This window comes from Mesoplodon bidens, assembly GCF_964165515.1.
Source record: "Mesoplodon bidens genome assembly, chromosome: 5".
Taxonomy (NCBI): domain Eukaryota; kingdom Metazoa; phylum Chordata; class Mammalia; order Artiodactyla; family Ziphiidae; genus Mesoplodon; species Mesoplodon bidens.
The window spans coordinates 57,828,317-57,855,773 of record NC_138161.1 but is presented as its reverse complement, the minus strand read 5'-3'; the positions used below and the strand labels follow the sequence as shown (position 1 = coordinate 57,855,773).

The 27,457-nt window shown below is 37.7% G+C and overlaps 1 protein-coding gene across 15 annotated transcripts in view; it reads left to right on the top strand.

Moving 5' to 3' along the window:
• Positions 1 to 27,457, top strand: part of LOC308618329 (uncharacterized protein) — a 465,534-nt gene that overhangs the window by 399,674 nt on the left and 38,403 nt on the right. For 14 of the 15 annotated variants that reach the window (XR_014015997.1, XR_014015998.1, XR_014015999.1 and 11 more), the window contains one exon: positions 1,737 to 1,900. The exons of the other annotated variant lie outside the window; for it this stretch is intronic. The gene's annotated coding sequence lies outside the window, so the exon portion shown is untranslated. Of the gene's footprint in view, positions 1 to 1,736; positions 1,901 to 27,457 lie in introns of those variants that run through there. 15 annotated transcript variants of the gene reach the window in all.

Sequence of the window (27,457 nt, the reverse complement as noted above, 5' to 3'; positions counted from 1 at the left end):
GAAAGTGGCCAACGGTGCTACAAACCACTTCAGTCCCTTTCTCTCTTCCCTAACTCTCCATTCCTTGTTTCTATCACTAAAATAGTATTTCCTGTACCTTTACCTATTTACCTATGTACCTGTACCTTTTACCTATTTCATTGTTTTTTTTTTCTGTTAGTTTGTTCCTATCAACCTTCCAACTAATCTAATCCAACCAGTCTAATAAACCTACACATGGTAATATGATAAAGCATTTTATGTGGTTTATGCATATTAGGTTCTCTCAGATAACATTTATATAAATATAAATTCAACCTCTGTGACTAAATTTTAACCAAGGAAATGATTCAAAGTTGAAACCCCATAGTAAAATGATTAGGAGATCACACTCTTGTAAGTTATTTTGGTTGCAGGCTGCCCTGATCAACCACAGAATACTTCTTGAAAGATCTAAATGAAAGATTTTTTAATGTTATAGCTCATAAGAATCGCCTGGAAAACTACCCAAATATCCATTACACAACTATAAAACAATTAAAACAGAATACATTATTCGTACACTCAACAACTGGATGAGTCTAAAATATACAATGCTGAAGTCTATCAGCTTCAAAAAGATACCATTTATTCCATTTGTACAATGTTTAAAAAAAGAGAACATAGTGTTTTTTTTCCCCTGGGTGTGTTATTACCTGAAAGGGGGCATGAAATATTCTTTGGTTAGAAAAACAAAGAAATACCCAACAAATGGAAATTTACTATACCTTGATTCTGAATGGAGGTTATGTGGGTATATTCTTATGTAAATATTCAACCAGACATACTTCAGATTTCTGTACTTTACTGTTATACTGAAACTAACACATTGTAAATGAACTATACTCCAATAAAAATTTTTAAAAAGTATTATAATAAAATTTCATCTCATAAAGAGAAGCAATTTCCAAAAAAAAAAAAAAAAAGCACGCTTGGAATACTTACTAAAATAGAGATTCCTGCGCTCTGTCCTAGGTATTTTGATTTAGCAGTCTGGCAGTCGTGGAATCTATATATATTTTTAATTCCTTTGGGGCATTATGATATTAATAGTCTATGGACCATATTTTCAAAAAACACTGGGCTAAAAGAGTGACTTTATACCTCCAGTGAGAACTCAAGGCCAGTCTGGGTTATTGAGTCCTCTTAATTTGACATTTTGTGTTGATTTATGAGCTTACGCAATTTCAACTGAATTCTTTCTTATTGTGAATCAAACCATAATTCTATTAGTAGATTTTTTTTTCATTCAAGTCAGCAAGATGAAACAATTTGAGGATGGTATGGAATTCTTTAGGCTATCTTCTGACATCTACCAAAAACCAGATTATGCAGCCCTATAATCTGTCCATCCTCCACCCTCAACCCCACCTGCTATTCCCATAACCTGTTAAGCATCAAGTTTTGAGCTCAAATTCAAGGCATATCGTATAATGAGGGGCTTTTAGACTATTTAAAACAAATGGCTTTCATTTATTAACTGTAAACACTTCTGTGTTTCAATATGCAGCTAAATTCCAAAACTTTTCAAATAACTTCCTTTTGTTTAGAAATTGTATATCTATTTTTTTCCTTCACAGTTCTCCCAATAATTCTCACAGGGATGCCATTGTTAAGTTAAGCAAGAATTCGAAAGTTAACTACAGTTATTGCAAAATTTGTATTGAAGTCTACACAGCACATACATTTAATTTTCTTCATTTTCAATTTGCTTACAGGTAATTCAACTCAAGATAATATAATCACTCTGCCGAATTCATTTGCTGAATGTTGAAGATTTTCAAGGATGGTTGTTGTGCTAAAAAGAAATCTGAATTTACAGATATTATGGCTAAGTTTATTCTGTTAAATCTTCTTTAATCTGTTGAATTAAATAAATGGTGTATGTAAAGAATTCTTTCAAAATATATAACCTGTTTGTATAACTTTTCTAAAACTACCTTGACTTAAATGGAAATACATTAAACTAAAAATATAATGCAAACACTTTGTTGAGAATATAGAATATACTGATAAATTTAATGGCCCTATTTTTCACAAAAATTTTAAAGAAGAGAAAGTGAGAGGTAAAGAAAGAGAAAGGAGAGAGCAAGCACAAGTAATAAAGATCTTAAATGTATTAAATTTAGTGTTGAGAATGTTTATTTTAATAAACATATTTAGCAGAATAAGAATAAAGTACTGGCTAATTTAAAAGTGAAGACTGATATTCAGTCTTTCTGTCAAATCAACCCAAGTTAAAGGCCTAGTTTCACTACTTCAGTAACTATGAACCTTTTGTCAAGTTACTTAGTTTCCTGAAATAATGATACTTATGAAGTCTGCTGTAAGTATTAAGTCAGATAATACTTGAAAAATACTAAACACAGTGCCTGGTGCATAGTAATTATTTTAATAAAACAATGTTACTTGCTGACATGTGATCATGATGACACATCCTAACAATGGTTGGTGTTGGATACTAGTTAAGACGAGGTATCCTTGTTTAGAGTCAAAAGAAAAACAATTCAAGATAATGCTCCTAAATGCACTATTTCAGCTCTGAAACATTCCACAAATTCTAATTTGAATATAAGAGAAGATGTGTTTATTTCTGTTAAGACCTATTTTAAAACCATAGCAAACAAGGAATTTTGCCTTTCTTGGATTTAGCAGTGACCTAATATACTAGTACATACACAAGGTTCATAAATATATTGGATGTGCTGGATGACAATTTACTTTTTCACTAATAGACTTTAATAACTAAAGTCCAATAGCAAAATTGAACCAAACAAAAAATAATTTAACCAAACTAAGCCAGACTAGAGTAATTCAAACTAACTGAAACCAAACCAAAGAGAGTCTGTTCACAGAAGAAATAGCAGAAAATTGAACACAAGCACCATAAAATGTTTAACAAATTCTTAAAAGTACCTATATTATAATTTTGACTTTCACACTATTTCCAGTTGGAAAAGCATGGAGAACTGAAACTAATGGCATTCCCAAAGGAGATAATTCAAAGAAACTGTGTAAAAACATATATTTCATTAGCTTATTTCTCCCTTTAAAATTTTAGTATTAATTGCTCATTTCTGGAAAGCTACTTGAAATAATTAATAACAAGATAATGTATTTTATTTATCATCACATTACAATATGCTTATATTGCCTCATAAATGAGATGGAGAGATGGAAAATCAATCTCTCTCATCTGACTCTCCCCCTCCTACTCAGTATTTCTGATGATTCACATTATCAGTCAACAAGTTTAAGAAAGTTCTTCACATATGCCTAAAATTTACAAATCCTATTTTCAGGAGCTAGACACTCTGATATTTATAAAATGCTTAAAAATGATAATTAGTGGTGACATAATTTTCTTTTAGTTAATGGGTTATGGAAGACTTTCTCCTCTTCACCAGGCTCTTTTGTTTCAGAAAGTAACCCTGTTGCACCAGTTATCACCAGGATTAACCTGGTTGAGTTATGGTTAAGTGTAAGCACCTTTTTTTTTTCCTCACTTTTCCAAATGTATCCCTCCCAAAGCCATGTGATTGCTCAAACATTCCCATTTTAAAAAGATGTTTCCTTAAATAGAAAATGGATGGAAAATATTTATTACAGCACCTGGTACTATATTATATCAGCTTAACAGATGTTGCAGTAGGCACAATGATGTTAAATAAACTTCCAAAATTCAGATAATAAGTGGCAGGGCTAGGATACATGTCCAGGCAACTCCTAATCACTACATTTAATGAGTCAACTATTTTTACTCTAATTAACAGCATGGTTACTTTTAAATCAATAGGATTTTATTAGGTGAGCCCTAGGCTTATTTTAGGATGGGGCAGGGCAAAGCCATGGAAGACATGGCCATTTAGCTCAGGGCACATTCAGACGTGTAAAATTGGTGACAGTTGCCAGCAGCCCTTCAGCAGATGTAGACCTTGGTTTTCCATTGATGGATCTTCCAAGTGAACGCAGAGGTGGATGCTCATAAAGCCACGTGCTACTCTGAGTAACCCATCTGTTGCATCAGGTTATCAGTTCAAAACAGAGAGAAATGGGGATGCTTGTATTGGGCAAAATTTAGTGGGAAAAGGAAAATAGGATTCTAAAAGTGTCAATGACTAAGACATTAGAAAATCCTAAAACTCTGGAAACATGCCCACTCCTCCAGCATGTGTGCTGATTCCACCTCTACAATTGTCTCCATGCTTTATCACTCTGGGAAATTAAAAAAACTATGATTTAAAGCTTTTATTTTAAATACCATGTGTGTAAACATTTAGTTATGTCTTACTATGTGCCAAATGCCATACCAATTGTCTACAACCAGCTAATGACACTTGGAAACTTACTGAATGTTATGTTGCAAGAGAAGCAGGAAATATGCACATTTCTACCTGCAAGTAATAGAAGGAAGTTGGCTTCAATAATCAGCAAGTAGCACTGTGCTTGCTAGCAGCCTATGGAAAACTCTCCCTAAGGTAGGTTTTTGGGTCCTTCTCTCTCCCTTGGTTTCTCCTTCATACCATTCTATACCATAAAAGCAAAACAAACAAATAAAAAGCAAAAACAAAAAAGCCCCAGAAAACTTTAGTGACTCTCCCTCCTCCTGCCCTCTCAATTTATAGATGAAGAAAATGACACATATAGACGCCCCCTGCACCCCCGTGCCAAAAAAAAAGTTAAGTCACCAGAATGAAGTCAGACAGAAAAAAAAAATTAAAACAAAAGAAAATTAAGTGTAGGCTATTGATTATCTTAGGGAAAGTAGCACAATGTAGTCATTAGAATCTAAAGCAAAGCCAGTAAATCACAGAACTATAGAGCTTAAGATCTTAAAATTGTCTCAGATGTATCATCCAAAGTCACCCACTGCAGATCTCATGGCTAGCTCAGTGGGAAAGCCAGAAGCAAAGTCTGGTCTGATGGTCTTCCTTCAGCTTTCCAAATTCCAGACCATCTCAAATGTCTCCTGCTTCTCACCTTGACACCAACCTGCTGCTTTTCACACTGGTAATACAGAACATTACAAAACCCATTCCACTTCTTATGAGGGTATCCTATGTAACAGGAATTGGGGAAATTTAGGATAACAGAGCAAGACAAACAAGATCTCAAAGAACTAATATTTACATGGGCAATCCAACAATAAACATATAAACAAATAAATAAGAACATTTATTGAAAAATTGAAAAAAATTGAAAACGGTTATTACCACAGAGATAATAATTGGACAGTGAGATGGAGGTGAAATTGGCGAAGCCAGTTTGATCAAGGTGGTCAGGGAAGAGCCCTCTGTGGCTGTGATGTTTGAGCTGAGATAAGAGAATGGGAATGAAACGAATGCCAAGAGCTCAGGGAGAAACCCTTAGGGCAGAGAGATGGTCTGCTGTTATGTTTATGAACAGAGCAAAGGAGAGCTTTCTGGGGGTGAAGAGGCAAATGCAAGGGCCAGGGCAGGAAAGTTCAGGTACCCTCCAGAAATAGTAAAACGGTAACATGCATTGGAGAGAAGGACGATTCCTAGGGCTAAAAGGTAGGCGGAGGTCAGGTGAGGACCAGCCCTAAATGTTCTGAAAAGGCATGAAATGTATGGAGCCATTGTGGGCTTTTAAATATTTTCTTTGTTGATTTTGGAGTGGATTTTATTCAGCTGATTCAGATTTTAAAGGTGTCAGGGGACTCATCTTTTTAAAAGATTTTCCTCAGGGAAATCTTTTCCAAAAGAAAAATAATCAGACTTCACTTGTCATTATTAAGTTTGAAATAAACAAACTTAACTAGTTCATATTATAAATAAAGTGTGAAATGTGGTCTTTTGACTGATTTTTAATTTGTAATCTAATTTTAAAATCTTCTAGGTTTTTTTTTTTTTTTTTTTTTTTTTGCGGTACGCGGGCCTCTTACTGTTGTGGCCTCTCCTGTTGCGGAGCACAGGCTCCGGATGTGCAGGCCCAGCGGCCATGGCTCACGGGCCCAGCCGCTCCGCGGCACGTGGGATCTTCCCGGACCGGGGCACGAACCTGTGTCCCCTGCATTGGCAGGTGGACTCTCAACCACTGCGCCACCAGGGAAGCCCTGTATGTGCCTTTTTTGTTGGGTTTTCTTTTTACATAAAAATAAAATATATAGGACATAAATAAATCATTGCAATTTTTTCCCTTTAGGGATTTTTCTTTAATGACCAGTACCATAGCTTTAAATAAGAGATTTTCAACTCTAATATTCTCATTTAATTGACTGAAGAAGTGGAGTTGCAGAGGAGCTGAGTGGCTTGGACAACTGGTAACAAGCAAAGCACAGTTTTCCTGACTTCCCGTCTGATGTTTTTCTATCATCTGAAACTGTATCCCCTAATCTATCTGTTACTGACCTTATATTTTATGGCCTGTTCTGAGAATGACTCTATAATGGAATTTCTAAGAGTTAAAAAGTTTATGTTGAATGTGGGGGACATGGTTTTGTTCTTCACGTGTGCTCTCAGGAGAACCTGATGTGGGTGACAACTCTGGCGGCCATACCTCAATATTAACCCCAAAGCACTCATCAAGGCTACCCAGGCTGTTTCCAGCCAATGACAGAGCACAGTAGGGGATTTTAGAGCTGGACCATTACCACTGCATGTGACACGACTGTAAGGGGTCAAAACATTGACCAGAACCATGCTACGATCTGAGGCTCTTTCTATCCAATCCTTCCTTCCCCTCTTCTCTCACAGGCGTCAGGTGTGCATCAAAGTCAGGATGTTCCCCCTTCCCACTCTTACTCTCTCCCCCTTAATCCTTCACAAGTGTTTCCCCAATAAATTGTTTGCACATCTAAATCCAGGTTTTGCATCTGCTTCTTGGAGTACCCTGACAGATGCAGATGGTACTTGTAGTAGTCTAAGGAAAGAAATGGTAAGATGGGATGTAGAAATTTCTCACTCACCATCCAAGTAGTAAGGAGGACCACATTTTTTTTTTTTTTTTTTTTGCGGTATGCGGGCCTCTCACTGTTGTGGCCTCTCCCTTTGCGGAGCACAGGCTCCGGACGTGCAGGCTCAGCGGCCATGGCTCACGGGCCCAGCTGCTCCTCAGCATGTGGGATCTTCCCGGACTGGGGCACGAACCCATGTCCCCTGCATTGGCAGGCGAACTCCCAACCACTGCGCCACAATGGAAGCCCAGAAGGACCACATTTTGAGTGCAAAATGGGGTGTGGTTAGTTCTTAACATGAGGCAATGATCTGGTTGCTGAAGATTTCATCACTGTGATTAGAAAAAATGTCCTAGTAGAGGAGAACACTCTTGCCAGCTAATTCTTGCAGCTTCTTCACGGCATAATCTCTTCGTAGGGTCTGTATGTTCCCAATTATGCTGAGATTTAACCCTAGGTATTGGCCTGGTTTTGAGAAAAATAAACAGAACAGTTCCCATAACAGAAACCTGTTGCCTTGAGAGAGGGAGAGGTTGCTCATTGTCTTCTCACATTCCAGCTCATAGTACCAAGTGGTGAGACATCTCTGAAAGCTTTGAAAGTTTATAGGGGCCCGCAGAGCCAAAAACCTCAGTGCACACACCCAGACAACAAGCCTTGGCATAACAATCCTGCCTTAGCTAAGCATTTACTAAGTTCTGTGACCCCAACGATCACATCTGAGGTTTCTCATCAACTGTCGCCCTCTTCCACTACAGGAAATAAGGACATTTTTGTCACCTAAAGAAGCCCTTAGCTCTCATGGTCAGCCTTTGATTCTTGTTAACAGCCCTCAGTTTTTCATTATCCCTCTGCCTGGCATCAGTAAAACTTAGTAATAAACAGCCATGCTCACTGTCCTTGTAGACACTGCTTCCCCATAAGGGTACAAGAATATACCACAACAAGGTATACATTTGGGCATACGGATTATTTTGAACTAAAGGCCACTGAGAACCAGCAGATGCAGGAAAAGCTCTACAAACAGGACACGTGTTTTCCTTTTATAAAAGAAATTTATATTAATAAGGGAAATTTCCATTTGTAAAGGTATCTCCCTCTTCAGTACCAGGAAGAGGAGGATTCTTAACAACTCTTATCAATGGAGAAGGTACCAGCTTAAAGTAACAAATGTTGCTAAACAGAACAACTCTTGTTTACCATACTTTTCCCAGTCACCTTACCATAGCTGGCTTCACTTGCCCAGAACCCCCAAATTCCTTTTTTTCTCTTTAGCCTAAGATAGTATATAAGCCCAAGTTGTAACCACCCCTTTGAGTTACTCATCACTGGGTACTTCCATGTGTATACCTAGGCACATGTTAATAAACTTCTGTTTGTTTTTCTCTTGTTAAGATGTCTTTTGTGTCACCTGGTATATGGGTCTGATCACAATTTTTAGGTGTGCAGTGTGTTGCCTTCCTACAGAAGCCATGGTGATATCCCTTGGATTTGATTTTGACAGCACTTGATCAGGTGCCTTGAACATAAGACTGAACAAATAAAGATTCATTGATTTAGGGGACTGGTTTTGGGGACATAGGATTTAATAACCTTGCAGGAATCACAGGGGATTGGGTGACAGGGTACTGTGGTAGCTCTTCAGAGCCTAAAGAAAGCATGGCTCATGCTGAGAGAAGTGGAAAAGCCTGGGTTTCCCTGGCATACAGAAGAAGAAAGAATAAAAAGCTTGAGGAAAGTGGTCATGCTGATTTGAATATATTCCGTGAGACCAGAAAACCCATGTCAACTAAGAAAAACACACACACACACAACATGAGAGCTGTGATTTCTGTTTTATTTGGGGCTTACTGACTGAGTACTATGGCCTGGGAGACAGCCCCCAATGAAAGAATCCCCACCCAGGCCCCTGAGTTCAGAAGGAAGAAATACAATTCGTAACAGAATTATATGACTTTTGAGAACCAGTTTCCAGCCTTTAACTGGGTCCTTGTAGAGATGGGACACATAACCATGTGAAGTGATTGTGCTTCTAGAATGTCCATCAGAAAGCCTATCATCTTAAGCTGGCCTTGCTATATCATAAAGACACACAGCCATACCAGCAGTCCATCTTAAGATGGAAATGGTACATCTGCCATTGCACTCAGGACTAGAGGGTACAAGTAAGCTGCACAACAGGTGGTATAGACCCTCACACTACCCATCATCAGAACACACCTACCTCTTCCCTATAGCTATATGGAAAAAGAGTCTGAAGGAGGTTAAAGGAAAGGAAAAAAATCCCTGCTTTGTTTAAGAATGCATTGTTAAGAATGCATTATGTGCGCACAAGCCAAAAATGAGTTGTGTCTTCATTGCAGTAATTTTTTTAAAGATTTTTTTGATGTGGACCATTTTTAAAGTCTTCATTGAATTTGTTACAATATTGCTTCTGTTTTATGTTTTGGTTTCTTGGCCACAAGGCTTGTGGGATCTTAGCTCCCCGACCAGGGATTGAACCCACACCCCCTGCATTGGAAGGCAAAGTCTTAACCACTAGACCACCAGGGAAGTCCCACTGAACCACCAGGGAAGTCCCCCTGATTGCAGTAATATTGAGGGATGGTGTTGAAAAAGAACAGAGCAGGGAGAATTTCCCCAATGAGCAAAGCTGAAAATGGCTCACAGGGTTCACCCCACTTTGGAAAAAAAATGGCTGGAGGTGAGAATATATATGGATTCCTGAACAGGGGTCAAAGACCTAGTTAACTCTTCAGGGGCCTGGAAGGCAAAAATTGGAAGACTGATGTTAAGGAGGTGTGGGAGAGTAATGTGGATGGATACACAGGAGTGCACACAAAGTGTGAACATTTTAGTACACATATAACACCCACCAAAAGCACCCACCATGGAAGAGGCACTGAAAAACCGAGTAGACAAATGACTTGACCAGTTGACATCAATCAGTCCTTGTCAGTGGCCTTCTCCCGCCTTCCTTCTAAAGAGGAAATAATGATTCTGATGGGTGAGTTTGGGAGAAAGGTCAGTCTGCCTGAAGAAAACATGTATAACTCTCCTGCTCTGGACCAGGCAGTAAGTTTTCCAGTATCAAATGATTTTGTGGGGTGAGGCAATGGGGAAGTGGAGTGCTCTGAGATACCAACGACTGTGATTGAAAATGAATGGCTAATTTAGGAGAAAGCTCTTAGCAGGACCATTTGGCTAATGAGCCTAAAGACACACACTTCAACAACTCTATCAGTAAAGAAACAATAGTTTATTTCCATCTGCCTGACTCTTATGCCCATCTCGCCTTTGGTTCCTAACGTGGGGTCTTATCATTAGCCCCTCAAATCCACATAACTCACAAAATGGAAAGTAAAGATTTATATTTTCTTCAAAAAGATGATTTTGTATCAGAAGAGTAATTTATGAGAAAAAGCAGCTGATAATTCATTTTGTTTCTTTCATTATTATCTTGTAGGTGGTTGGGTGTATCTTTCCTTTCCTTTCCCTATTTAAAATTTTATTTTTAATAAGATGGGGATTTAAATTATGCAAAAATCATAGTCTATATCTATATTTATTAAATTTTAAATGTCAGGACATTGGGCTCTAACAATCTGTTTAAAGCAAGGAAAATCCAGGGTATGCACTTAGTTGGCAGTAAAACTAAAGAGAAGCCTCCCACATTCCCCAGACCAGACAGAGTCACATGTACTGTGCCAGGTAGGACTCAGGCTGGGTGGGGAAGCTGCTTTCCCAGCCACTATGAGCATTTATATGATACTTGGTCATGTCCTGCCCTTAAGGAAATTTTGTACTTAAAGTCAGCCACCATATGTTATTCACACAGATTTATTCATATCACAAATGGAGAACCTTCTAGAAATCATCTCATTTCAAACCTGATTTTCTTAAAATCAGTGAACTATATTTTTTTTCACCAGGAAGATCAAACATAAAGCAAACCAAAGAGGAGCTATTCTGTTTAAAATCTGGGGGTACCACGACTGCACACTGTCTACCCTAAGGCAACTCCATGAAAGTCACAGACTTCGGGGTGTGGCGGAGATGGGGCACTGATAGAGCATTCCCTCCTCACTCTAAGGGTGAGGAAATTCAGAGCTGTCTTGTGTATACCACAGTGTTGAGTGCTAAACAATACTGTTAAATAGATTAATGTAACTATTGTTTAATTTAGTGCTCCTGAGTTTATAATGGCATATCTCACCTTTGAAAATGGCATAAAGAGCATAAATTTAGAGGCCAACAGATCAAGGTCCAAGTGTGTTAGCTCCTCTTTAGTCTTTTCATTTGTAAAATAACAGTATAGACCCTACCTCCTAATGCTTGTCCTGAGAATTAAATTAGAAGATATATAATACCACCTATTGTTGCAGGGTCATATTATAAACTTGAAAACTGTTAACTTCCTTCTCCCAATTAGTTTTAATTTTGCCTCACATAATGTCATAGTAGACCTGGATTGGAGCACAGGAAAATCTAGAAGTTGATCAATGTAGATGAAAGGCCTTGGACCACCCAGATCCTCATTTTCCTGTTTGTCAGTTTATTTATTTATTAGAAGGACAGTGGCACGACATCAAACACATTATAACAGCTGCTCTATTAATAAAAAGTTGGTGGCTGATAACCATTTGTCTGGATGGCAAAATACTGATTTTCCTATTTCATATATAGTCTTACAATGGGAACTACAGAAAAAATGGAGCTGTGGCCTTGAAGAAAATGTGAAACATGTCTATACATACTCTTGAATGAACATTTTAATGGATATTAATTTCATTTTAAAAGTATATATTGAAAGTCTTTCTCTTATTTGCCAATGAAAGAAATAAGATAAAATGAAACAAAACTCTAAAGTGCCTGATCCACCCTGACACTTTCGGAAAGGCTTTTGGAAGTCACTAACACTTCTCCTTGCATATCCTATCGATGCTGCACAAGCACCATGATTATTTTATTTACTTTGAAAATGTTTTCATTAATAAAAAGGAGCCAATTTATCTATGTCAAAAATGTCAACATGAGCCAATACAAGAAATTGATTTAACTTTGTTACTCCTAAGTGCTTTTAAACACTTAATAAGAAATATATAGACTAAATACAATTAACACACGGTACATTAACTCTTAACCTTGAAAACACTTAATGGTTTACTGGCATAGTGTGAAAATACCTCCAACTATGAAAAAAATGGTTGCTATTTCAAATTTTTTATTTTGTGTAGAAGGTAAAAAAATTAGAAGCAAACATTTTTTCAAGAATGTGAAACATAATATTTCAATGGTCAAATAACTATGTTCTATATTTTTAATATTACAATGTTCACTTTTCATACTGTCTCCATCTTTTTCTTTTCCTTATTGTCTTGCATTAGTTTGCTGAGGTTGTCATAAAAAAATACTACAGACTGGATGGTTTAAACAACAGAAGTTAATTTTCTCATAGTTCTGGTGACTGGAAGTCCAAGATCAAGGCCGGTTTGTTGGTTCTCCTGAGGTATCTCTCCTTGGATTGCTGATAGCTGACTTTTTACTGTATCCTCACATGGCCTTTTCTCTGTGCATGTGTATTCCTGGTGTCTTTTTCTCTTCTTATAAAAACTGCAGTCATATTAGATTAGGACCCCACTCTATTGGCCTCATTTTAATTTAATCATTTCTTTGAAGGCTCTATCTCCAAATGCAGTCACATGGATTAGGGCCTATACATATAACCTCATTGAGCCTCAACTATTGCTTTAAAGACACTATCGCCAAAAACAGTAACTTTCTGAGGTCCTAGGACTTCAACATATGAATTTGCGGGCGGGTCACAATTCAGCCCATAACACTTCTCAATTCTCAAACTTACAAAGTTGCTAATTTAGTATTCTGAGTTCCACAACTGCTATAGGATTTAAACATTCTAGACTAACATCACAAAGACTTGTTTGTGCAACTAAGTGAGTAAACTTCTGTCTATGCCCAAGGGAAGTTTCTATCTATCCTGTGGAAATGTATCCATTTGCTCATGGTCTGAGGATGGACATTTATCTCCATGCCCATGTTCCTTTCTTTTTGGTTCTGCATCACACCATACCCTGTCAAACACCTATGGATAAGAATTTCCACATTGTCTTACTTCTCCAGAGACAACTTGTTAGTTCAGAGCTGGAACAGGGTACAATCTGTATGTGTGTGTGTATGTGTGTGTGCATAGGTACATGCATGTGTGTGTAGTGATGGGCGATTGACAAGCACACGAATACTTCTTTGCTCAAACTCAATCTCTCGCCACATTTTCTCATTGGTTTTCTCCTAAAGTCCTTTTGAAAGCTCTTTCTATGTTGTACTCTTTTTCTACAGGACACACAACCTCTGCAAGGATAACAGAGTCCCTGTTCCATCATGTTCTTGCAACTTCTACAACCATGGAGGTCAGCTAATGTTAATGCAGTTTCACTTTGTCTATTGCTTAGTCTTCTTAGGATACTGATATCGGTGACAGTGAGCTCTATTTCTTTTCTCTGCATGAGGATGTGTTAATAGAAACAGTTCGTTCTTAAAATATAGTTATTTCATCACCAGCAATGCTATAGCAATAAGTAGCTTTCAGCCTTTTTTGATCATGACCCACATTCAGATTCAGCCCCCAGATACCTATATATATGGAGTGCTCACTTTACTGGCAGTGGTTGTCTTGAATTCAGATTGATAGTCAACTCAGGAGGCACCAGTGAGGTTTCACTCAGCATTGTCTACTTATATGTAAGAAAGGATACCGAATGGGACCAAACACAATATGCACAGGAATGGCAAAGTGGCAGTCTTATGGTCCCTAGGCCCAACTTCTATTATCATAATTATTCCATGCATGGGGCAGGCAAAGTTAAGAGAGATAAGGCTGAATGTGTACAGAAAAACTTAGGGAAGGCATCAGCCCTGAAGTTTCTTAAGGTTTTTTTAACTAGCTTAGTCGCATAGCCCCTCAGGTGCAGGTGACTAGCTAATCATGTGGACCCCTGAGGGGTGCATGACTAGTGACCATTCTCTGGAGCACTTGTATCTCAACAATGCCAGTTCTCATTAATCAGTCTTGACAGCAAGCTACAGGTGCTTGGTCTGGTACATGTCTCTTGACCACTTTCTAGTTATCTTAGATATAGTATCATATCCTCCTATAAATTCAAGGAGTTAATGTTATAAGGTAAATTGATGAATCCTCAAATCCTCAAGAGTTTCTGAGTCTAGGAAAAAAAAAACACCCACAATCTAGAATAAAAATTATGAAACAGTTACCTTTCTCTATATAAAACTGTAACAAAATTTAATGAAGCAATATTTTTTACATGTGGGGTACTTTCATAGTTTCTGTTTCTCTATTTTATCTCATTTAAAACTTTTTGGTTGTAATTCACTTCATGAATCCACCCACTTCACTTTGGGTCTCATGAATATATTTTAACCTACTGTATGATTACTGGAGTCTTAATAATGTACCTCATTATTTTGAGTATCATTTTTTCCTAAAAATATCTAGTCAAGTCTGTATGGAGAATGCATATTCCTCCAATCAGCATGACTTTGATTCTATTCCTTGAGAGATACTAACCCTGGCTTAACTCTGCCAAATGTAGTTCCACTTCTTTCCGTGCCTGGTAACAAAGGCTCCCCACCCTAACTGAATTCGACCCACACTGCACTGTGAATCTCAGGTTGCTACCCTCCCTGAAAGAAGCAGCGTTCACTACATTTTGCTTCACTTGGTAACTTCTTTATTTCTTTTTTTATTTATGTAAAAAGTTAATAAACAGAACTCCAATTAAATAGAGTTGGGAGACAGAAGGGGGAGCTCTCATGCCTTGTGACTATAGCAGAGCCCAACAGGAAGAAGAAAGACTCCTCTTCTTTCCCGGCAAAGACTCAGCCAATGAAAAGCCATGGACTCTGTTTACTACAGCCCTCCCAGCTTCCTTTTCCTCCCCATAAAAGTGTTAGCCTTCCCTTGCTGTGAGGGGGACTTGCATGTGGCTCCCCCTGGTTGCAGACCCTGAATTGCAATTCTCTGCTGATCGCAAATAAACCCATCTGTGCTGGAGAAATATCTGGCAGTCTATTTGTTTTGGGTCAACATTTAGAAATTATCACTGAAAACTAGAACAGAAAGGTAATCCTTTACTAAAGTATTTAGTGACTGATTTAGTTAAAGAGGCACTGACTACTGCTTTCTCACTTTACGAATTACCAAGTTAGTGTCCATTACTGGAGAACTAGCTAATGAAATCCATTATGGCTACATTGCTAAATGTGTTTTGTAGAGAGTCACAGAATAGGAGTCAGTATATGTGTTTTTTTTGTTTTTGACAGACAACCACATTTTATCACAGAAAACAACCTAGCAAATTTGGGGCACAGCATTTTTTTTTTTAACATCTTTATTGGAGTATAATTGCTTTACAGTGGTGTGTTAGTTTCTGCTTTATAACAAAGTGAATCAGTTATACATATACACATATCCCCATATCTCCTCCCTCTTTCATCTCCTTCCCTCCCACCCTCCTTATCCCACCCCTCTAGGTGGTCACAAAGCACCGAGCTGATATCCCTGTGCTAGGCGGCTGCTTCCCACTAGCTATCTATTGTACATTTGGTAGTGTATATATGTCCATGCCACTCTCTCACTTTGTCGCAGCTTACCCTTCTGCCTCCCCGTATCCTCAAGTCCATCCTCTAGAAGGTCTGTGTCTTTTTCCCATCTTGCCCCTAGGTTCTTCATGATCATTTTATTTTTGTTTTTTAGATTCCATATACATGTGTTAGCATATGGTATTTGTTTTTCTCTTTCTGACTTATTTCACTCTGTATGACAGACTCTAGGTCCATCCACCTCACTACAAATGACTCAATTTCGTTTCTTTTTATGGCTGAGTAATATTCCATTGTATAAATGTGCCACATCTTCTTTTTCCATTCATCTGTTGATGGACACTTCGGTTGCTTCCATGTCCTGGCTATTGTAAATAGAGCTGCAATGAATATTGTGGTACATGACTCTTTTTGAATTAAGGTTTTCTCAGGGTATATGCCCAGTAGTGGGATTGCTGGGTCATATGGTAGTTCCATTTTTAGTTTTTTAAGGAACCTCCATACTGTTCTCCATACTGGCTTTACCAATTTACATTCCCACCAACAGTGCAAGAGGGTTCCCTTTTCTCCACACCCTCTTCAGCATTTATTGTTTGTAAATTTTTTGATGATGGCCATTCTGACTGGTGTGAGGTGATATGTCACTGTAGTTTTGATTTGCATTTCTCTAGTGATTACTGATGTTGAACATCCTTTCATGTGTTTGTTGGCAATCTGTATATCTTCTTTGAAGAAATGTCTATTTAGGTCTTCTGCCCATTTTTGGATTGGGTTGCTTGTTTATTTGATATTGAGCTGCATGAGCTGCTTGTAAATTTTGGAGATTAATCCTTAGTCAGTTGCTTCATTTGCAAATATTTTCTCCCATTCTGAGAGTTGTCTTTTCATCTTGTTTATGGTTTCGTTTGCTGTGCAAAAGCTTTTAAGTTTCATTAGGTCCCATTTGCTTATTTTTGTTTTTATTTCCATTTCTTTAGGAGGTGGGTCAAAAAGGATCTTGCTGTGATTTATGTCATAGAGTATTCTGCCTATGTGTTCCTCTAAGAGTTTGATAGTGTCTGGCCTTACATTTAGGTCTTTAATCCATTTTGAGTTTACTTTTGTGTATGGTGTTAGAGAGTGTTCTAATTTCATTCTTTTACACAGTATATGTGTTTTTAATAGCAAGCTCTCTACTTAATATCTTTGTGGATTTTAGTTTATTGATGCTATTGTCTTGAAGTAAAGCATAGGTTGAATTAGTTTTATGTCACATATCTCTTCTAAAATCAAGAAAGTGCTAAAGGTGGTACATGAAGAGGTAAGGGTATGCATTTGACTTCTTTTTTAAAAAATCTAAATTGAAATCTTAAAGTTAGGAGCCATGTCTATAAAGAAACTACTAAAGGGATTTTAAAATTGAGAATACAGTGATTAGTTTGAAGCATAAAAATTTGTTTTTATATAGGACAAAAACAATCAGATATTAGCAACTTTGTATAATCACACTTATTTTTAAATTATTTAATTAAAGGTTTAACCTGGGGAAAAACATAGAAAAACATTTGATGTTGCCTTTATGTAAAGCCCTTTGTGCTTTGTTATAAGGTGAGGTATGTAAGCAATTTATCCTTACTTAGATAAATATCTTCAAGAATAAACTAAGTTTGCTCAATTAGCAGGGATTCCTTAAGGTAATCTTCACTGATACAGACATTTGTCTTAGTCAGTTTAGACTGCTATAACAGAATACCATAGATAGATAGGGTTGTTTAAACAACAAACATTTATTTCTCACAGGTCTGGGAGCTGGAAGTCTAAGATCAAGGTGTAGGCAGATTTGGTGTCTGATGAGGGTCCTTTTCCTGGTTGCGGATGACCAACTTATTGTTATATTCTAACAAGGCAGAACAAGGGAGAGAGGACTGGGTTCTCACTTATAAGGGCACTAATCCCATTTGGGAGGGCTTCATCCTCATGACCCAATTACCTCCCAAAGGCCCCACCTCCTAATATCTTCAAATTGAGAGTTGTGATTTCAACATGTGAATTTGGGGGGTGGGGAGTTGTAAATATTCATTTCATTGCAACAGGTAAGATCGGAAATTTAGGAACCAAAGAATTGAAAAACTAAGTCTTTGACCCTCTGTTAAGCTTTTCAAAGAATAAGCATTTCACTTGCAACAAGATTTTTCTAAAACCTATAGGAGTTTTTTTTGCTAGAAATGTTTTAAATGTCATCTTAAAATCAATTTTTAAAAACGTTGTTTTCCATGTTTTCAGAGCAAGCTATGGACAGAGGAAAAGTGAATTTAGATGATTAAAATAAAAATAGTAAATAATGTTATCTTAAATGGTGGAATTGGAGTTGACTCATGCTACTTTATGTTCATTCTTGTTGGCTTAGAGATAATTAACATGATTGCCCTTCTGACCCCACCTCATCAGCCCATTGTCATCACTCTCACCATCTATCACCATTATCATTACTGTCTCTAACTGACTATTCTCAGTGCACTACTAAAGCTCAGAAAATCCAAGTGTAGAATGTGTGAATGAACTGTTTTTCTATTTCCTATTGTCCTTTGAGATGGTTGACTCAAATGATATACATATGAATTTTATTAAAAGGTTTGACACACTCTGCTTTTGAATTCTCATAAATCTAACACATTATAGGGCATTAATGGAGAGAGATATTTACAAAGAAGAAAGACATTTAATATTATTGTCCAGAAAATAATCCATATCCAAATCAGATATCCAATAATACATATCCAAAATAATCTAATAAGCCAGCCATATCCAAGAGAGGAAACTGAATGATGAAGTAGAAAATATTTATCTCCTAGAGGATGGTGAATGGAGACTACTGTATTATCTACAGAGAAGATCATTGGCTACATGGTGAAATTTCAGGCCTGGCATATTTAAAGTACTATTCCATAATGCTTAAAGTTTCTATCATGGGAATGATACTTCTCTGTTAAGATGTGTGTACACATGTGAACATAGCACACACACAGTTTTCAGAGTTGTTTTGGTTAAGGTGAGATATGGGCTTTCCCAGATAGATTGCGGGCGTATCTGAGCCAAGGTGAGGAGGGTAATGTGTACCTTGCCCTAAATGTGAAATAAAAGTGCTTTTTTCCCTCTCGGATCTTTTTTTCTATTAATAACTCTGATTTTAAACCTATATGTTTGTAACTGTTAACTTTATGTGTCAACTTGGCTGGGCCATGGTGACCAGATATTTGGAAAAATATTATCCTAAATGTTTTCTGCAAAGATGTTTCTTGGGTGAGATTAACACTTAAATCAGTGGACTTTGTGTAAAGCAGATTACCCTTCATAATGTGAGTGGGCCTCACTCATTTCCTTGAAAGTCTTAATAGAACAAAGACTGATCTCCTCTTGAGCAAGAAGGAAGTCTGCCAGAGTATTGCCTTTGGACTTGAACCATAAGACTTCCCTGAGAATCCAGCCTGCTGGCCTACTCCATCAGATTTTGAGAGTTTGGACTTACCAAGCCTCCACAATTGCACAAGCCAAGTAAAATCAATCTCTCTCTCTCTCTCTCTCTCTGTGTCTCTCTGTCTCTCACTCTGTTGGTTCTATTTCTTTGGACAATCCTGAATAACACATATCTGGTTACCATGAGTGGTTCTATCAGCAGAAGTTCTTTGTAATACAAGTTTCATTTTTTTTAAATTAAAAGTTTTTTGCAATTGTGAGAAAGGTGTAAATTCTTCTGTCAATTTTTCTAATTCAAAGGAAAACCTGATTTTGCTATGGAAAAAGGGTAAGGGATTTGCAATTTCCTTCCTTCCTCCCTCCCTCCCTCCCTCTCTCCCTCCCTCCTTCCATTTCTAAAGAACAGTGCAATGATGGTTCATTTGGATTGTTGCAATTCAGAATTGAAGAATTCCAAGAAGTAAAGGTATAAGGGATGCTTGAAATTCACAACATATGGCACTTACCATGGGTGGTTAAACCTTTAAAAAACCGAGTTAGAATAAAGTTTCTAAAATGCTACTTTGAAAATTTATCCTACTGTCTTCACTACCCTTGTGAATGGGGTCCTAATGCCCCGTTTGCCAAGATTTTATTAATTCTATACACTGTGCCTTGTTTTTAAACACCTAGCTTTCACATTACTTTTTTAAAATATAAAATTACAGTTACAAGGCAAACAAAAAAAGAAACACATTTTCCTGTGGTCCTCAGGACCTCATTCAACTCCTTTTTTAATTCAGGTATTTGAAAATGTTAGTGGCACAGTGTAGAATTGTTGTCCTTAGTGATAATAGATAATCACCAGGGATCCAACCATAAAAACATAATAGTGGTGACATTTCTCAATATTAATAAAAATAAGAATCCCCTATCTCAGAGGTTTCAGGGTCTTGTAAACCATAGAAATCTTCTCTCAGGGAAAGCAATAAAGCACACATTTACTGAGTGACCAATTGTGAATTTCCCAAAGGGCAGGATACTTTCTTTACATTTCTTAATACTGAAGCAAGAGTCTGTACTATGTACCAAAAGAGGCTGAGAAACTTTTATTGATTTGACTACTTATTACAAAAAAAGAAATATGTCTTACTTCTGTCATATTAGAAATGGAGGACTGAATGGTGTCAAGTACACCCCCAATGTTGCTTTAAGGCAGATAAGCTGTGGAATCAAACTAAGCTTAGTATAGAAGGTAGAAAAATCTCATGTGTCCAACTCAAATGATATTCCAACAGTGATTTTCTCTTTACTGGAGTATCTCAATAATTAGACCTTGATTCCTACTTGTATATTGTGTGATTTTGCATCCTTGTGGCAGGTTTAGTTACATGACCTGGTGATTCTCCTATTTCACATCTATTGTTTTGTAGCTTTGATGGTGGCTTCCTTCCTTTACTTGACTCTGGACCCAAGGCTCACATCTACTCAGCTGTACCCAATACATGTCTTCTAGCATTCTCAGAAGTCCTTTTTTTCTGCACTAAGCCACCTTGAAGAAGGAAAATGGCATGAGTTAAGGCATTCAGGAAAACCTCTTTATTGCTTATTTGTTATTTATGGAACAATTTCCTTCTCTGTCAACATCCTTAAGCTTCTTGGCATTCTCCCTGTTTTTTGAAAGAGGAATAACCCTCAGGTAACAAAGCCAAAATTATTTTGAAGTTTCTGAAGAAGGTAGGTTAGGAGAAATTAGAGGAAAAAATGTATGCATAGATAGATGAGTGACCATTTGTTACATGATATTTACAACAGCTGGATAACATATAAACTTTTCCAAGTCAGAAACAAGGAAACAAAAATTGAGGGAAACCATAGTTTTCATATACTTAACAAGTTGCTTATTCAAAGTCTTCCTGTTTCTACTTCCTTATTCATCCAGGCTCCTCATTACAAGAAACTGCTAACCCAAAGGGTACTATCCCCACTTTTACTCTTAGTGAAGTGGCAATTTATTTGGTTACTGAGAGTTGGTGAGGTATTAGCAAGTTGTAATGAAGACAAAGAATTCTGCTTATTCTTTTGAAAACTTGGATTTTTTTTGAAAAAATGTATATGTTAAAATGAATGTAGCCTGGGATGGCACTAAGAGAGCTGTGCTCCACTGGCTATGTGATACTGTGCCTGTCCCTCACCAGCTATATGATGTTGTGTAACTCACTTGTATTTCTCTGTCCGAATGTTTCTCCTTGCTTATGGAATGAGTCTTGGACCATTTCATTTCTAAAGTGCTTTTCAGTTCCAACATTTTATATTTTAAATATTTATGAAATTCTACCTCTGAGATTTTCTTCCAGGTATCTCAGAACATTTATTCTCTCAATAATCTTGAGGATTATTATATTTTTAAGAGGCTAGAGAGTGGTACAGCAAGGCCAAGTGTTCAAGGCTACACGATCTTCAAAAAGGCTAAGACTGGAATCTATTCTGTTGTATTCATTTTGTTATTTTATCAACAGATAATGATGCATCCTACATTGAATGTATAAACTAGAATACAAATGTTCTCAAAATATTACCCACGTTCTAAAACTATAAGTCTTAGAAATAGAAGAGTCTTTTCAAATCTGCCAATGCATATTAAAAGTATCAGCCTTGTCAAGGTAATAGGAGAACAGTGTAGTATACAGAAGACAAAGCAATGATGTGAATAACTCTTTGTCATCCTATAAACCAAGGTCAATCTATACGCAATCAAACTTTTCGAGTTACATTAGGGGTCTGGGCTGGGTTTGGGCTTCCTGGGAAACTTGTTGCACTTGGAATGAGGTACTGAGGTTTTTTGATCAATTTGGGAAACAGTTTCTATGAGCTGTTTGGTTGATCTTCAGAAAAGTCAATGAGACACTGAGAAAACTTTGGTCTCTAACTTTCATCCAAATATGCAGAGGTCAGAATCTTCCCTCATCTTTGGGACCAGCAGAAATCCTAGGATTGGGTCTCCCCGGGGCAAATAAATCCAGACTAATGACATACTGCATAAGTGTTCTATTGTTGTGTTGCTTTGCAACCTCCTCTGGAGCTTCCCAGGTGTAATCTGAAACTGGTCCCCCATACACAGAGGACGGGGAGAGACAGAAGAAAAGGGAAGACCACTTCAGATTGGTAGGTGGCAGGTTTATAAGAAAGGGAGCTTGGTTGTGAGACTTTTCATGGGCAGCCACAAAACTTGAAGATTTTGTGCCTGCCTGCCTGCCAGAATCTTAAAAGTTTATATAGCGGTCTTAACTCGGTTCAGTCACATACACAGTCCAGATAGCCTCAACTCTACATTTCCATTTCAAGGCTGTATCCTTAAAAAAGCTTCTTGGAATGGGGAAGGCAAAAAACACACATTCCAAGGACGAGGAATGGGTAAGCAGCCTCTAATTGCCTGCGTCCAGCTCAGGGGTCAACTGGTGGTCACCTCTTCTTGATGACCTCTTCCAACTTGCTATTGTAACAATTACCCAAAAATTTGCAGCTTAAAACAACACAGATTTATTCTCTTACAGCTATAGTGGTCAAAGTTCCAAAATCAAGGTTCCTTCTGGAGGCTTTAAGGGAGAATCCATTTCCTTGCCTTTCTCAACTTCTAGAAGCTGCCTGCATCCCTTGGTTCTTGGCTCCTTCTTTCGTCTTCAAAGCCAGCAACATGCACTTCAAATTTCTCTCTTTCTGATTCTGACCCTCCTACAACCCTCTTAACAGGACCCTTGTGATTATATTGGGCCCACCCAGAATATCCAGGATAATCTTCCAACTCTACATCCTTAATCACATCTGCAAAGTCCCTTTTCCCATGTAAGGTAACATATTCAGAGGTTCTGGGGATTAGGATGTAGGCATGTTTGGGGGCCTTTATTCTGTCTACCACATATACTGGTCCATCTGGATCCACCCTACTTCCAGAAATGGTATTTGGTAAGTTGTTAGAGGACCTTCAGTTGGATGTAAGCAGATTCCCAGTTGTCTACTGGGAATTATAGCATCTGAGCCATACAAAGGGACAGATACTGCAAAAGCTCTAGGGGGATAATGGACATAACACAGATGACTAAAGTAAGCAATAGGGGCAGCCACTGAGAAATCAGAGGACTCAGGAAGCCTTGATAATGCACACATATTCTTTAACCCTGAGGCCAATTCAACACAAAAGCACATCGAGTCTCTTAAGGTTAAGGCCGTGCTTCTGCCACAGGGCATACACTGGAGGCCTCTTCTGCCTGGGACAGTATTTCCTCAGATATTCACATGCTAATCCCGTTACTTTCTTCAAATATTTGTTTAAATGTCATTTTCTCAATGAAGTTTGCACTGATCATTTTAAAATTGCAAACTGTCCTCCTCCTCGAATGTCTAATCCACAGTACCCTGTTCCAGTTAAAATTTTTCCATAGCACTAATCACTTTCTTATAATTATATAATTTACTTATTTATTATGTCCACAGGGCATTATCTTCTCCTGGCCCTCAAGCTAGAAGTTAGGTTCTAAGAAACCTGAGATTGTTTTTTTCACTGAATTATCCCAAGTGCTGGTAATAGTGCTTGGCATATAGTAGGTGCTTAATAAAGATTGTAAATTAATTGAATGACTAAAGATAAACCTCAGGTACTCCAGCTAAGTGTACCCTAATTGGCTGCACCCCAATTTTAATTGATTAACTGTTCCTATTTTAATTGATTCCTAAACTTTAGCTTGTTAAGTGATTTTGGCTCTTCTTGTATTTTTGACATACAGGTCAATACTTGTCACTCATAAGGAATCAGGTTCCAACTCATCCCTCTAGTTATTTCAACCGTGGCTGTGTCCAGAAGGAAAATCCACTGTAGCTCTGGCCTTGGGACACAAGTTTACCTGGCAGATGCCTCAACTGGGCCCATATAGCCTGAGATCAGGATTAGTCAGATAACTTCTATAACAAATGCTTCTCTGAAGTACTCTCATACTGGTTCCATGAAACTGTTAGAATCTAAAAGGAATGGATTTGCTGTCCAAAAGTAATAGAATCTGGCTTTATTAAAAAGGGTATAACTCTTTTCCCCTTGACTATTTCCTAAGCTTCCTAGCTTTGTTTCCTTCCTTGGATAAGAAGTGAAAATGTTCTTCATTCCTCCAAAGTGATTCATTTCCTCTGAGGCAATTCTGCAACATAGGAGAATCTCATGGGTTTGCCAGCATGGCTTTGAGGCCAGCGTTAAATTTATATGAAACAAAACCCCGAGTGAAAGGAAACAACAATTTTAGAGGTGGCATAACAATGGCAATTTGTGAAACATGCTAGTAACAAATATTGATGTTTGCCCAATTTGATGACCGCCTAACCTAGCACAGTGATTGGTCACATCTTTTAGACCAAACAATCTGTGCTACACATACTGTGTTTCCAAAATATGACTAATAAAAATACATAGTTCTTTTGACATCTACCATGTCATAAGATACGTGGGATGTCAGAAAGAGTCACTAAACTGTTAATAACCAAGGGGATGAAAATATTTAATTTGGCACATCATGCAGATCCTCAGGAAGTAAAACCCCTTGTGCAGTCCAAGCACAGTGATAAACCCTTTCTTTAAGTCTCCCTCTGCTGGCTTCACCATTCTGCATGCTGAGCTCACTACTTGCATGTCATATTCTGTTGAAGAGAACAGGATGACAAGGCTTGATCCATGTCTGCAACAGCACAGCAGGTGAGTTTTACTTCGAAGAGCCAAAAGCCATTCTCAGCCAAAGAGATGTCTTATTTGCAAGCATGAAACGATGAAACAAATTCAACTAAAACATAGTTTACAGGAAAAATTTTGCAAGAGCATCAGAAGTCCTCTATATCAGGGGTCCCCAACCCCCGAGCCATGGACCAGTACCCGTCTGTGTCCTGTTAGGAACTGGGCGCAGCAGGCGGTGAGCAGTGGGCAAGTAAACGAAGCTTCATCTGTATTTACAGCCGCTCCCCATCGCTCGCATTACCACCAGAGCTCTGTCTCCTTTCAGCATTATGGTGAGTTGTATAATTATTTCATTATATACGACAATGTAATAATAATAGAAATAAAGTGCACAATAAATGTAATGTGCTTGAATCATCCCAAAACCATCCCCTCCCCATCCGTGGAAAAATTGTCTCCCATGAAACTGGTCCCTGGTGCCAAAAAAGGTTGGGGATCCCTGCTCTATATTCATCTGTCAATTCCTTTATATAGAAATCATTTGGCAGCTTAAAATTACTTATGGAATAAGATTCAGCTATAGCTCTCCAGACATTTCACATCATCAAAGAAACTAAAGGTTTCATTTATATGAAAACATATGTGGAGAGATCATAATTATATCTGTCTTTATTATCTATGTAGTGAATAAATTAATCAATGCCTAATGCCAAATTTGAGGCCAAGGTTTTGTCCTGAGACTTTCCATCTTTCACTCATGTCATCAAATTTGTGATAACTCTGATATTTCCAACACCAATTTTAAAAATGGATTATAAGAAAGGAAAATAGAAAATTTGCATGACTGTGGAGAGTGACATGGGTGTTGCCAGTAAAGTGGAACTCATCATATTCTTCCAAATGCAGTTCTCTTCCAAACACCCTTACTTCTTTCACTCCTTAAATTTTCCAGGGTGCCAGAATAAAAGTCTCAGATGCTTCTCTAATCTTTTTCCTCCTTTACCTCATATATATAATATCTCTTACCTAGCCATCTCCCCCAGATTTCCAAATTTTTTCTTGTCTGAGACCCTCAATTTCCATTCATTGATTTTCGGACCTAATTGAAGGTAACACAAAAGGGCCTGATTTTGGCCTCCTAACTAGTCTTTTGAATGGCAGTTACAGCCACTCACTTGCCCTTCCCCAACCTCCTCCACCTCCAACCTACCCTGTCTACACTTTTTCTTACTCAGAATCTCAAAAACCAATGAGCCCGTGCACCACAACTACTGAGCTTGTGCTCTAGAGCCTGTGAGCCACAACTACTGAAGCCTGTGTGCCTAGAACCCATGTTCTGAAACAAGAGAAGCCACCGCAATGAGAAGTCCAGGCACTGCAACAAACAGTAGCCCCCACTCGCTGCAACTAGAGAAAGCCCATGTGCAGCAATGAAGACCCAAGGCAGCCAAAAATAAATAAATAAATAAATTTCTTAAAAAAAAAAGAATCTCAAAAATTTTGTGCATTATTAGTCATTCCCTTTTGTGGGAAACTCTCTCCCTTTGGATTCAATAACCACATAGTTTTCCCTCTGCTTTTCTCTCTCTTGCTTATCAGTTTCTTTTACTGATTCTTCCTTCTCTATTGGGCTTTAAATGCTGCCCCTTCAAAGACTGCCCCTCAATTCCTCTCTTCAGACCCCATGCACACTACCTACTAAAGTCCATGCCCCTGACTCTAATTAGGATTGCTACATTGACCTTCTCAAATTTATTTCTCTAGTTCAGTTCTCTCCTCTTATCCCGTAACCATGCATACAGTTGCTACTCAACACTGCTATTTAACTCAAATACACCTCAAAATTAGCATGTCTTAATGTGAATTATCTCCCACCCCTCACTTACGCCTCCTCTAGAGTTTCTTATAGTAAGCAATATCACCACCATCCAGTTGCTCAAGTTGAAATCCTGAATCTCACACTTGCTTTCAAGCACACACTTTCCTTCTATACCCAGTCTTCTTTATCTCTTAAATATCTCTTAAAGAGTTCCACAACCATTTGTAGTCTAAGCCAACATCATCTCTTGCTGGTATTACTGAAATGGCCTCCAAACTGGTTTCCTCATGTCCACTCTTTTTACCTCTTTTCACAGAGCATTTTTTAAAACAAGTGTTTCAGGTCGTTTCTCACATGAATTCTTTCATTAGTTCTTCATTGTTCTGCAATAACGAGCAATATTCTTAACATGGCTTTACAAGGCTTTGCATCATGTAATATAGCCCTTGACTATCTTCTGCTCATACCACACCCTTACTCTTTCTCTTGGCCTTGGACTTCATTTAGCTCTCAAAAGTTCCATGATCTTCCTATGTCAGAACTCTTCCTTATGCACCTCATTTTCCTGGGACACGCTTCTACACCCTCCTTGTTTTATGTACTTCCCTTCATCCCTGAATTCTTACCTTAAATGTCACTTCATCAAGAGAGCCTTCCCTACATCACATCCACCTTCCCCGCAACACATACACACTTGCTCTACTACTATTCTGTATCTCTCTTTAGCACTTTTCCAATCAACAATTACATATTCATTTGTATTTATGATATCTATATCTATATATATGTATAAATATCTAAAGATATATACATATATATGTAAATTATCTCCATGAGGCAGAAATATAATTTATCTTATTCAATGACATATTAGTAATGGCTATAAGTGTGTATAGTACATAGAAGTCTCTCAATAAATTTATTG